This window comes from Diospyros lotus, chromosome 4 (genome assembly GCF_014633365.1).
Source record: "Diospyros lotus cultivar Yz01 chromosome 4, ASM1463336v1, whole genome shotgun sequence".
NCBI classification, from domain to species: domain Eukaryota; kingdom Viridiplantae; phylum Streptophyta; class Magnoliopsida; order Ericales; family Ebenaceae; genus Diospyros; species Diospyros lotus.
Window position 1 is genome coordinate 37,062,993 of NC_068341.1, and position 13,195 is coordinate 37,076,187.

The 13,195-nt window shown below is 38.9% G+C and overlaps 1 pseudogene; it reads left to right on the forward strand.

The window, feature by feature from the left end:
* LOC127799821 (uncharacterized) overlaps positions 1–13,195 on the forward strand; it is a 117,858-nt pseudogene that overhangs the window by 56,378 nt on the left and 48,285 nt on the right.

The window sequence follows — 13,195 nt, forward strand, 5'->3', positions numbered from 1 at the left end:
TGGGATGAGCCCTACCTCTTCAAGTATTGTCCTGACCAAATCATCCGTAGATGCATACCCGATCATAAGCAATAAAGTGTCATTAATTTCTGTCATACTCTTGCATGTGGAGGCCATTTTTCTGTCAAGAAAACAGTTGCAAAAATTTTTTAGAGTGGATTTTATTGGCCGACACTGTTCAAGGATGTGTACAAGTTCTGTTCAAGTTGCGATCGATGTCAAAGGTTAGGAAGTCTGTCAAGGAGAAACATGATGCCGTTACATCCGATCCAAGTGTTAGAAGTTTTTGACTGTTGGGGTATGGATTTTATGGGCCCATTTGTCAATTCATTTGGTCATGAATACATCTTACTTGCTGTTGACTATGTGTCCAAATGGGTAGAAGCAATCCCGGCCAGAACAAATGACCATAGAACGGTAGTGAAATTTTTGAAAGAAAACATATTCAGTCGATTTGGGATGCCACGAGCAATCATCAGTGATGGGGGTTCTCATTTTTGTAATAAAGTTGTGGCAGGATTAATGAAGAAATATGGTGTACTGCATAAGGTTGCAACACCATACCATCCTCAAACCAATGGTCAAGCCGAGCTAGCCAATAGGGAGATTAAGCGCATATTGAAAAAGACTGTTGCTGTTAATCGTAAGGATTGGTCCTTAAGACTAGTAGACGTTCTTTGGGCATACAGGACAGCTTACAAAACAATTTTGGGAATGTCTCCCTATAGGCTAGTATACGGTAAATTTTGTCATCTGCCGGTGGAAATTGAGCATAAAGCATATTGGGCAATTCATAAGATCAACAAGAGTCTAACTGAAGCAGGCTTATCTAGGAAGCTCCAATTGAATGAGCTTGAGGAAATTCGGAATGAAGCATTTGAAAATGCACGATTGGCCAAGGTTCGCATGAAAGAGTTACATGATCGGCACATCATTCGAAAAAGCTTTCAGGTAGGGCAACAGGTACTCTTGTATGATTCTCGATTGCATCTATTCCTAGGAAAATTGAAGTCTCGATGGGTCGGCCCCTTTGTAATCAAGTCCATCTCAGGATATGGGGCCTTTGAGATAGAAAATCCGGAGTCAGGACAACTTCTTACAGTCAATGGTCATAGGTTGAAACTATACCAAGGTAGTGTTGAGGAGAATGAAGGCATTGTGGATTTGGATGATCCATCATCATCTGATGAGTAGGGAAAGTTTTCTATCGTCTGGGAATCTGACGTTAAAAGACCACCTTTCCATTTAGGTTAAATGGATGTCTCTAGATTTGGGACATTAAAAAAAATAAAAAAATATATAAAAAAATAAAAAAAATATTAAAAAAAAAAGGAAGTATATAAAAATATATATATATAAATTGTTTCTTTTTGCATTATTCAAATAATATTTCTCTGTGTGCATTCTAAATAAAATTTTTCCATACGAGTTCATGCATTGAAGACCGTCAGGTATGCCTATCTTCTATCCTTTTATTGCCGATTGAGGACAATGCGCAATTTAAGTTGGGGGGTAAGGTGTACTTAAAGAATTGACTTTAGATGACTTGATAAAATTGATTTTGGATGACTTGATAATATTGTCTTGTGTGGTATATATGATTTTATTGGGCCCCTAAAAAAAAAAACAAAACAAAAACAAAAATTTACCAAAAAAAAAAAAAAAATTTGAATTGAGAGAGACAGAGTTGACGTTGGTGGTAGCCATTTTTTTTTCGGTCAGTGCAATCACACTGCCCTATAAAGAAAGAGGCACACTGCCAAATGTTGAAAAATGAGGCACCAAGCGTTGAAAAAGAGACGCTAAGTCTGACGGTGCAATTATGGCATGCCTCGAGTCGAATGTAGAATAGTGATGCCCATTGCTCTATAAGAAACTCCATATCTGTATGAGGCAAGCCACCCTTCTTTGAGCTCAGTCTTCTCTCCTTTGTGTTATTCTCTGATCAGGTACTCTCATCCCTTTTGTAAAGTTTATAGTTCTTTACTTCTTCTTAGTATAGTTTTTTTTTTAAAAAAAAAATGGATCTTTATCTCTCAAAAATTCACAAGTACTATCCATCTCTCCCGCAGAATGATCTGAAAAAAATTTATGCTGTTAGGTGTGAAAGACTTAGGCTGTTGATGCGTAATAACATCCCTGAAGATATTCGTTGACTGATCGGAGCAAAAGTTCGATTAGCTGGTGAAACTTCACCTAGTTTTAAGCACTTTCCAGGCTTAGGGAAGAGTAGTTTTGCAAAGAAAAGAAGAGCGAAAAGAGTGAATGGTTGTTACAAATGTGCTCGATGGACCTGTAACACACGATGCAAATCTGTGGGGTTTATGTCCATAAATCGAGAAGATAAAATTAGTTTCATAAAGGATGGACTGAGTAAGGAGTCTTTGGATGATATCCGATTGACTCTTGAGACGCATCCATGTGAAATAGTGCAAAGAGAACTTCTTGCTTTATGGACCCAGTTCAGAAGTGACCACCAACGCTATAGTCTTCCGTTTCTGGACGTAAAATCAGAGGAAGATGTGAGCCACAATCACAACTACTTATACATACGCATGATTTTTCTTTGTATTTATTTCTTGTTGAATTGTTATATAGCTACTTTTGATCGCCAAACTTCTTTCCAGGGCATACAAAATGAACAAACATGGAAGGCCAGTTAGTTCGTCGAATTAAAACTATATGTGTACTTTGTGGCTCTCAACTTGGGAGCGATATTTGTTACGCATTTACAGCGAGCGAACTTGGCCAAAAATTGGGAGAAAAAAAAATTAATTTGGTATATGGAGGGGGAAGTCGTGGATTGAATGGTTATGTTTTACAAGCTGCACATCTTGGAAAATCATCTGTGGTAGGTGTAATGCCAATCCCTTTAGCTGAACCACATATTTTCGGGATTACACGTGGTCAACTTATAGAAACGACTTCTATGTCTGAACGCATGACTTGTAAGATTTATCAGTCAGATGCCTTTATTGCTTTACCAGGAGGTTTTGAAACACTTGAAGAAATCTTTTGTATAATCTCCTAGGTCAAGAGTAATCTCCATACCAAACCCATTGGACTTTTAAATGTTAACCATTTTTTCGATGGGTTGCTCTCTTTTCTTGATCAGGCTGTGGACAAAGAGTTTATTTCTCTTTCAGCAAGAAAGATTCTCATTTCTGCATCTACCATTGATGAACTGCTAGAGAAATTACACGCTTATGTTCCACAGTACGATCCTCATGAGCCTCGAATAGACTGGTCTAAGGCAATTAGTAACAAGCGCCAAAGGGGTCCGATTAATTTAGATTTATCACTGTGAGAAATGCTCTTTATGAAGATGGCTGAGTAAGGAGTACTTTTTGTACTCTTGAGACGCATCTAGTTATTGTACAACTTGCAGGATTTTTCTTGGTTGTGTTCTTAAAAAAAAAAAAAAACTGTGGAATGTTGTTAGCAAAGTCTTTGATAAGATGGCTGAGTAAGGAGTACTTTTTGTACTCTTGAGACGCATTTTGCTTATCTTATGACTTGCATGAAATTTTTATTTTGGTGTGAAAATATAAATATATATCTATATGGTATGCTCATTTGTTGTTTAAGTTTTAGCAGTTCACATCAAATCTATGGACTTGTGGAGTTACAGGTATTCCTAACAACTCTAATTTATTACTGTAATTCAAGTTGGGGGGTGTAAGGTCTAGTTATGAATCATCTAGTTTATATTTAACTGTGAGTTTGTTATTACTAGTTTGTAGTCTTGTAGGAATTGATTATCTTTATCTACTCTTATAAAAAAAAAAAATTATGTGTTTTAAATAATGCTATTCCTAAAGCTTTGAAGTTATGCACTGATAGCCGGTTAAGTTTGCAATACGAAACATGAATGCATTGATTTCTTATTTGAAAACGTATATGCATGAGAATAAGTACTTTGCATTTATCAAGGATTCAAAATTTAGAAATTAGTTATCGGTCATAAAGTCAAAGGTAACAGTAATTAGCTGATTAGTACACTGTATGATTTCTCAATAGAAGTGGAGACTATTACCCAAGTGAGTGTTTGAGCCTACTAAACCGTTAATTCTGAGTGAAATAACACTTACTCTAAATATACTTTATTGTTTATCTTATCTTTTCAATGGCTTCAAAACATCAATTCGCTTTGAATGTCTAGTATGATAACGGATAAGTTTGACTGGTTTCAAACTCTGAATTAGATGACTGAGTATCATCGTTTTGTAGAAGCATGATAGAGGGATCAATTTCTTTCATTTTGAGCTTATTAAACTTTTTTCTTTCTTTAAATTAACCTCCTTTGATAGCCCATTTGAGCCATTTGTAGTACAACTTCCTTCGCTACCCTTGTTTTACCCAAAACCATATGTATTTTGACCAACCTGGTGTGTTTTTGAGAATTAATCTGTCTATCTATTTTCATATTTAAAAAAAACAGAAAAAAAAAGAAAAAAAAAGAAAAAAAAAAGGAAAAAAAAAGGAAAAAAAAAAGGAAAAAAAAAGAAAAAAAAATGAAAAAAAATGGCAATTTCTCTTAGTTATTCAGCATAATTGTTTCAAAATAAATGCTAAATATATATATATATATCCCGACACAATCTTTGCACAATCTATCTTTTCTTTGACAACTCATATTAACCTCATAGCCCCATTACAACCCAGTCTGGTCCCTTTCGATGCTATAAATCATGTGATCTCAGAATTCGAGTTTGGAATAGGGAATCATGTTTAAATTCAAAAGTTACTCATCTAGAGCATTATTCCAATCATGAAGGTATGTCAATTTCCTTATTCTTTCATGAAAATACGTTCCTTGTATTTGGGATGACACCGAATTTTGAACTTGTTCTACATTTACTCTTATAATGGTGCACCCCCTTGTGTGTACACCTGAGGAATCCTTTTTATTGGAGGAAAAATCTATAGTAAGGTTTGAAGTTAAAACTTCAAGGGAGTAAGTCTGTGTGTTGGTTATCCTAATTACTATTCCTGAGATTGTATGACCTTTAACCAAAAATATGATTTAGAATGCTAAATTATTTATTCAATTTTATGCATTTCGGTTTCGAATTTGAAATTTTTACATTCATACAGTTATTAAAGCTTGGCATGTGTATAGTCTGATTGCTAAGGGACTAGCAATGTTTAAGTTGGGGGGTATGATTAGTGGTTAATTTTGTAAAAAATTTATTATAATTATACCCTTCTTTTGATCTTAAATATGGTTTAAATTAGATATTAATATATATTTTATGGTTATATGCAAGTTTAAATTGAAAGATGAATGAAATGAAGTTCTAAAATAAATAATAATAATATATAAAATTATATATAATACATATACATCATTATATGCATGCATGTAATATATATATATATATAATATAATCTAATATATATATGTGTGCCATGTGTAATACATATATATATAATATATAATTTATTAATAATATTAAATTATTATTATTTTTTTAGTTTTATTTTTTTTTTTTGTGTGCATGAAGAATTCAAGTCCATGAAGAATTAAGGCCCAATTTGAGCAACCCATGGAAGATATTATTTGGAAAAGGCCCAAGGATTATTTTTAATGCTAATGAAGATTAAAAAATCAATTTATAGAAATCTATTTTTATTTTTTATGTGAGAGCTTTATTAGGTGTATTTTTTAGCTAAAATGCATTTAACTATTAGGTGGATATTATAGCTAAAATCCATTTAACTTTATGAGTGCTTTATTAGGTATGTATTTTAGCTAAAATCCATTTAATATTAAGTGTGTATTATAACTAAAATCCATTTAACTTTAAGTGTGTGAGTGCCCATTAGATATAATTATGTCTAATTGAATAATTGAAATTGTGTGGTTTGTATTGCATCTTGTGGCCTATAAATAGCTCACTTGATTGCATTTGTAAGTGTAATTATTATTCTTGAATCAAAGTTTAGTTGTTTCCTTATAATTCTCTATTTGAGAATTGTTCTTGTTCTTTCCCCTTTTCTTTAGTATTCTCTCTTGTGATCTTACTTCCTTCATTTCTTCTTTTTAATTCTTATGTCATTTATTGTTACTTTATTATTCACCGCCTAAATGGCCGGTTAATTTATGTCTTTAAATTTCTGTAATTTTAATTCTTGTCTTTTAATTATTCACCGCTTAAATGGTCGGTTAGTTTATGTCTTTAAATTTATGCAATTTTAATTCTTGTCATTTAAATTATCCACCGCCTAAATGGCCGGTTAGTTTCTGCTATTTTAATTCTTGCCATTTAAATTCTGTTATTTAAATTACGTTGTTTAAATTCATGTCAATTAACTTTTAAATGAAAATGAGTAGCTAAATCTAATCTTGGGTTAAGGCAAGGACAGTGTCCAATGATTCTCAAAGAAAACTACGCTTTAAATAAATAACATTAATTTAAACTTCAGTATGAGTATGTTTTGATTATTGAGAAATCACTAGATTTGGATTGGAGCGTAAGTCTAACTTAGAGCTTTCATGTCACGCATGAGAGTTACTAGAACTGGAACCGCTATCATACCCAAACCCGGATGATTAACTTAGTTGTTTTGTGTATTAATTGCAATTAAATTTATGGTAGTTGCTTAAATTAGAATCCCGCATATCATGTATGGGGATTGCTTAAACTAGAACTATCATCATCTCTAATTACATTTAATAACAAACTCTCATATCTGAAATTAAATTAATGTTGCTAATCTTTTCTGCTAAAATTTGGGAATCAACGGTTTGGCACTGAAATTGTCTTAACTCAAATACTATCCAATTTTATATTCTCACTTTAAGTATTTATTTCAATTACTGCCTTAATTTATTTCCTAGTATCTGTTGTTTAAAAAACCATAAAAAACTTTGTTGCCAATTTATCCAAATACGTGTGTACTTGTGTGTGACATTCTTTTTATTTTGTCATAAATAAATCTCTCAGTGGACGACCTGGACTCATTCAGAAAACATAAATTTAAATTTGGACTACAACTGCACTCGTACACTGACGAGTATAAACCTCTCACCTAAATAAAAAAAAAATATAAAATTTTTATTGTGTTTTATTTTGTGTTTTAATTGCAAGGTGGGAGTGCAGCCAATGGGCATTCTCAATCTCAAGGATCCATCACCTTCTTAAGAGCATTTTTGGAAGTTTTCTCACTTCCATTCTCATCCTCTTAACACCAGTTACACCGGGTGTTACATTCCACCCTCCTTAAAGGAATTTCGCTCTCGAAATTCGCTTTACCATAATCTCCTACCCCAAGACAATCACATTCTCGGGCTACATGCCAAATTCTCCTGCTCGAGAATCCCACAACATATTCATTCCTTACATTTACCTCGGGTTACACTCACCTCAAGGTTTTGTTTTAGGCTTTTGATCCTCTAACTCTCGAGGACACTCAATAGCCGAACACGGCTTTGGCCTCCCGCCAAACCACACCTCTAGTCGCTGGTCATGCTTACTGCAACGATGTCTATCACTTGATGGATTTTCACTGACTCGAAGCATCATTTTGCAGTCCACTTCCCATTTTCCATCAATCAAACAAACTCTCACTAATATTACATCGTTGATCAGTCTACCACGATTTTACACCGATCACACACGGCAACGTTTCTCATTGCCAATCACACATGGCCACGATTTTACGCTGGTCCAACCAGCAACGTCTTAGCACTGATCATCCACCGCAATGTTTCTTTTAGTGCTCACAAGACACTAGGACACCCATTTGCCATGGAATACCGCCATAATCACACGCATGCAGAGCTTAAGTTGATCCTCATGGCAACCTCTCATTACCGATCAACTTATCGTGCTAGCACTACATGGGAAGCACCCATTTGGCTTACCTTGCCAACTTCGACCATTTCATACATGGTCTTCTACCTTAACCAGTCGACCCTCATTTATCGATATGATTACGCAAAATCGACACACCTAACATCATGTCAGGTAATTACACATTTCAACTATACGTGTATTACTCGAGTCCACCTCGAGCTTGGCGATGCACGCACCATTACCATCTCACCTCGAGCTTAACCATGCTCGGGCCACATCCTCAATTCTCCCTTATCTTCCATCTAACCAACTTGATTAGCTCTAACCGGATCGTTCGGCTCACAACCGACATAACCTTCCTCTAGGCACTACTCTTGCAATCATCGACTACCGCTTCTATATAAACTCCACCCACTGGGAATCACCCCTGCCCCTCATATGGAATTCACACTTTCACTTGATGCCATAGGACTCACCTTCCTACTCAAGCACTCGTCATTTCGCTGGCTTTTCCTCGGGTAACCTTTCCTGATAAAGTTGTAGCGCCTTAGGAAGTTCATCCCACATTGTTGCCTCAAGCTCAACTTCTCCTGGGAGAACATCTCAAGTTCTACCCTGATCACATTTCGACTGCCATTGATAGCTCTCATTTCGGAGCCACACTCCTTTAGGTGGCACTATTCTGCCATAACCAACCATCTTTTACCACCTTGGATCACCTTTGCCAAATACGCCTGGTCTAACCGCCAGGACCCGCTGAACCTTTATATTGCATACACGACAACCAACAAGGCTTTACACCATAGTCCTCGAGCCTCACGCTCTTGTCATTGCCATCAGGTGCTAACACCTGGCAACTGATCCTGTGTCATCAATCGAAAACCCTCCAGTGCCACATGAGAACACTTCCTCATTTCCCATCAACACAACCAAGACTAACACCAGACTGCCATTGCGAGCTTTCACGGATTTCGAACCGTGCCTTAGCCACATGTTCAGCCTGCCACAACTCACTTAACTGGATTAGAGATCCTTTTATTCGAAGCCTTCATGCGCTTTAATATTCCCATCTCATGGTTGGCATCTAACTAGTAAATCTCACCCTCCATGGCACTTACATAACATTCTCGAGCTATTTACCGACTCCACCAATCGACCCATCTTCTTGCATCACCGCAAGGTCACATAGGGTCCATCATCTCAATTTACCCGATCAACTTCGGTCAAATTAACCACCACTACGTTAGCATCCTTTAACAAGGAGTATCACCACACATCTTGTTATCACGCCACAAGACATCACCCCCTCGATTCACAAATCTTCTTGCTGCCTTGACACCAAAAGCACTATCACCATACTTCAACCCTTACGGAATTTTAGATCTGGCCCAAGCATAACCTACAGCATACCCCAAGTTTTCGGTATCTAATCGTCTCCACTACAGACGAGTTACTCCACGTAAAGGGCTGCAGTCCCTCCTATGGACTAACTGTCTGTATCCAGTGTCCTTAGCAATAGACCCGTCAACTATAGGCATCAACCATAGCGTTATTCCCACGCTAGACATGTTTTCCTTCCAGGGTTTCTTTTTCAAACATCTCATAGATCTTCTGTCCCTGACCATCTGCATAGTCACTGCGTTGCCCTGTGCTTTAGCCGCCGCAACACTTGGTCACCATCATCGTGTCACTCCCATACACTGGCCCAATACTGGTTCCCCATCGTATTGCCCTGTGTTTTAGAGAGTCAACACCCACCATGTGTCACTCCCATACACTAGCCCAACACCGGTTCCCCATCGTATTGCCCTGTGCTTCAGAGAGTCAACACCCACCATGTGTCACTCCCATACACTAGCCCAACACTGGTTCCCCATTGTATTGCCTTGTGCTTCGGAAAGTCAACACCCAATCATTATTACCGTGTTGTCCCTTACACTGGCCCAACAACAGTTTCCAACAGCGTGGCTCAGGACCCTCTCTGATCTATTTCGCACCCCATAGTGTGACTTTCAGCCTTCCAGTCACACCTCTGATATTAAACTCAGCATGACTACCTCGCCACGCTCGCAGCCACTATTCTTACCAGGCTTCCTACTCGACAACAATCTATCGGATCACTACCACGCTCCGCGATTCCTTCTTAGGACTACTCTAGATGTCGTATCCTTTACAGGAGATTCTTGGTCTCACCTGACCAAATTTCCTAAGGTGCTGCTCCAGATCTTCGACATCCGACCATTACCTGCAGTTCACTAAATTGTTCAGGCCCATGTGCCACTTGCCCTCACGTGAGCCAACTCATTAGTCCTCTGCCACACGGTCCATAGTATAAGATCCGTCACACCGAGCCTTGCACCCATGGCATCAAAGCTACTTAAAGCCTTCTCGAGCTACGATGGTTCCGCCACCAACTTACCAAAGCCATCTTACTTGGTTATCCTTATCTTAATAACTTCAAGCTCGTACCATGAGCCTCGCTCTTCCAGACTCTTCATCTCTTATCACTTAAGATACTCTCAATCCACTGCACACCTTGAGGTCTCATGATCTCACCCTACAAGATCTTACCTCACGGCTCTCGTTCAACATTTGAGAGCTCCAACTTTTATGACAACGGATCCAAACCCATCATGATTCATTTCACCACCTAGCTCAACCCAAAAGCTTGGTTATCAACTATCTCTCAATCCGCAACTGACACGCTGAGCCTACCTCAGGCTCTGGCACCCATAACCATAGAGTACCCACCGTTACCCTCCGGGTAAATTGAGACCTCTCATCTCTCCTTGCACACTCACGTATGCATTCAGTCACTACACCCGGCCTGGCCTTCCCGCACGCCTCGATCGGGCTTCCTTGACTTGGAACTAAAATTCCTGGGCTTCCACATTGCTTACCATGCCCCTGCCCACTTGGCATCCAAAGTTGGCATTTCTTGTGCACGCATAGCCCATGGATGTCCTATTGCCACAATTCACTACCCTCGGCCCACACACCACTCATACCCTTCATTGGGTGACCTCTACGTCTCCCATCAAGGGTCTCATAACCTTAGGCGTCATCTCGACCCCAAACATCATAATGAGGGTCTATTCACCTCTCATCTCTCGACTTTAGGCGTCTCGCCTGACCCTAAGCGTCAATGAGAGTTTAGATTGGCCCATCATCCATCAATCACACAAACGGTTACATGGCCTTTCCCAATCAGGACTTCCAATCCCATGGCTCCCACGCGCATATCTACGCATGCCCAACTCCTTTATCCCAAACCTGGATTCTCCTGGATTCCAGTTCGACTCACTTGGGACTTACATCTCATATAAACACCCGCTAGGGTCCATTTGCCAAACATCTATCCCTTCTTAGGATAAATCTCGTTTCCTCATGAAACTAACTAAGGTCTACTCATACCCTAGGCATGACCCCTCCAGGATCGTCATAACGATACAATCACATGGCATCATATGCATCCCTCATGCATATCGCACACCCGACTCCCCTCGGTAACTTTCTGTAAGCCACCAACGTCATGTCTACTCTGGCCATGACTAGCATATATCTCACATGCTCGCTTCACCTAGAGCCTCTTTACAAGCAACCTTTCCTTACTCCATTCCTAGAGCTCGTCACACCACCTGTTGACGACTTCTTTGGGTTTCGAGCTGATTTTAGCCTTAGCTCACCCTAGTCGAAGCACACCACCCATGGAAACCACTCCATTTCCTCATACCTGCTTGATCATCTCCCCCAACATAGGGGTGCTCCGCTAATCTCTTCCCAGATTAGATATACTTCGGGCTCTCCTTGTCCCATCACGATTTTTATCATGACTCGGTTTCGTATCCCCACACAAGCCTCAATACTTTAATCACAAGGAAATCTCATCCTTAAAATGCTTCATGAACCCCCAAATTTCTACATTCGGGTCCCCGATACCAATCCCACACTTGGGCATTTGACTCTTTTTTACTCGACTCGTATATCTCTTACGGTATATCATCTCGACCCATGATATTTTTCCTATTCCTATCGCAGGAATATCCGAGCACTCTTTTCTCATAGCCACTAGCTTTAATGTCCCGACCCATCTCCTAGGGTCTTTGGTCATTTGTGGTTCTACTTCCAAGGCCCTCTGATCGACCTTCAACCACATTTCTCCAAGCATCCTCCACTTGATGCGTTAACCATCGCTCTGATACCAAACTGTAATGCCCCGCTCCCACTTACGGGTGTTACTCGTGAACAATCACCCGGATTGTCCACCTGCCCGGTCTGGGTGAATGATGGACCATGTTTCAAGACGAAACGCCCTAGGTGGGAACTAGGCTCGTCTTTCCCTTCCCTAAATCCCAGGATTCACTAGCAGAATTGAGCTTTAGCCACACCGCATTGGCTATAAAGAAAATCTCATTCAGACACCCAATCGTCATTTTGTCAATTATTTTTAATTCTTTTCCCATTCAAGAATTTTTTTTTCTTTTACCGGGCTCCATAAATCACCATTAAAAATCAATCCATTGATTGATTACCAAATTTGGAGAAAAAACTCAAATTTTTAATTTTTCAAAATTTCGACATTTTCTCCAAAAAGTCCGAAAAATCCCTTTATTTTGAAATTTCCTCCGGGGCCCAAAATCAATTAAGAAATGCCCCAATTTCTCCCAAAAATTCCAAATTTTTAAAAAATTTTGGCCGGCTGGGCCCGCTGGCACGCCCGGGGCCCTGCTGGGCGCTGGCCGCGCGGGCTGGCTGCGCATGCCACGCAAGCCCGGGCGGCCGCCCGCACGCGGCCGCAGCCACCCGCGCGCGCAACCCTACCTGCGCGCGCGGGGCTGCTGCTGGTTGCTTCCGAATCTTCTTTTTTTTTTTTTTTTTCTTTGGGCCTTCCTAACCCAAACTTTCCAGAATTTAAATTAAATAAATAAACTTCACTTCCCTCTCATCTCTTCTTTCTTTCATTCTTTTACAAATGGCCAAAAGGGAGACAAGTCTTCCACACTTGCCATTTTATATTAGCCTTTTCATATTTCAAGAATGCATCCTAGCCATTCATTATAAGCACAATCCGTGTGCTTAAGGGAAAACTAAATCTCAACCATTCATTTTAATAAACAAGACTTCTCCCTTGGAGAAAACATAAGAATCACAATCCATGCCATTTAGTCTTCTTAGATCTCCACCCTTGACCTTGTCTTGAAATCTCAAAAATAGAATTTCTTTTCTATTTATTTAATTTGGTTATTTTCCCCCATCACATGAGAGACTACTTTGAATGACATAAACACTTTTTTTCTCATTTAAATAAATCTCATATTTTCCAAACATTAATGGGAGACCATTTTCCCATTTTCTTTTTGCATTTTCTTTTTAAGCAACAACATCATGGCTTG